At 47.8% G+C, this 533-nt stretch overlaps 1 protein-coding gene and 2 gene segments (V, D, J or C); all 3 read right to left on the bottom strand.

Annotated features, from left to right (window-relative positions):
• LOC105511219 overlaps positions 1-533 on the bottom strand; it is a 189,834-nt gene that overhangs the window by 55,186 nt on the left and 134,115 nt on the right.
• Positions 1-533, bottom strand: part of LOC105511220 — a 136,408-nt gene that overhangs the window by 45,863 nt on the left and 90,012 nt on the right.
• The window catches only part of LOC105511215 (putative trypsin-6), a 37,594-nt gene that overhangs the window by 3,672 nt on the left and 33,389 nt on the right, over positions 1-533 (bottom strand). The window lies entirely within an intron of this gene.

The following is a 533-nucleotide window of genomic DNA, read 5'->3' as shown; positions in this document are numbered from 1 at the left end:
TTGCCAGGATACTTTGGCCAAGCTTGGAAAGCCCCCAGGCTGTGGACACTTGCCATGACCAGCTTCCCCCATAGCTCAGATCTGTGCAGTTAGGGTCGCGTTTAGGGCAGCCCCCAGGTTCACTTTGAGAGAACAAGGGTAGATGTTGTTATTGGCCAATAGTACAACAATTCTTAACTTTGGCTATATGCCTGGAAATATTAAGAATCATCTGTGATGCTTAAAAGCCCAGAACACAAGCTGCACCCCAGACAAATGAAGTTAGAATGTCTAGAGCTGAGTCTCTGGCATGAGTAATTTTTCAACCACCCCAGGTGCATTCGAGGTTAAGAGCAGCTCTAGTGGTGCTGTTGTGGTACAGTTGGAGCGAAGTCTGAAGCCTGCTGCTTCATTTCGTGGTCCTGCCCTACCTGACCTCCTTTCCTAGCTTTTCTAACTACAGCTCGGATATAGATGAATGAGAGTGGTGGGAGTGAAATCAGGGAGAAGTTGAAACAGGAGAGCCTTAAAGACAGCCCAAACAGGATGGGAAG

This window comes from Colobus angolensis, unplaced genomic scaffold, assembly GCF_000951035.1.
Source record: "Colobus angolensis palliatus isolate OR3802 unplaced genomic scaffold, Cang.pa_1.0 Scaffold2, whole genome shotgun sequence".
NCBI classification, from domain to species: domain Eukaryota; kingdom Metazoa; phylum Chordata; class Mammalia; order Primates; family Cercopithecidae; genus Colobus; species Colobus angolensis.
Note: the sequence above shows the minus strand (reverse complement) of the source record. Positions and strands in the feature narration are given on the sequence as shown.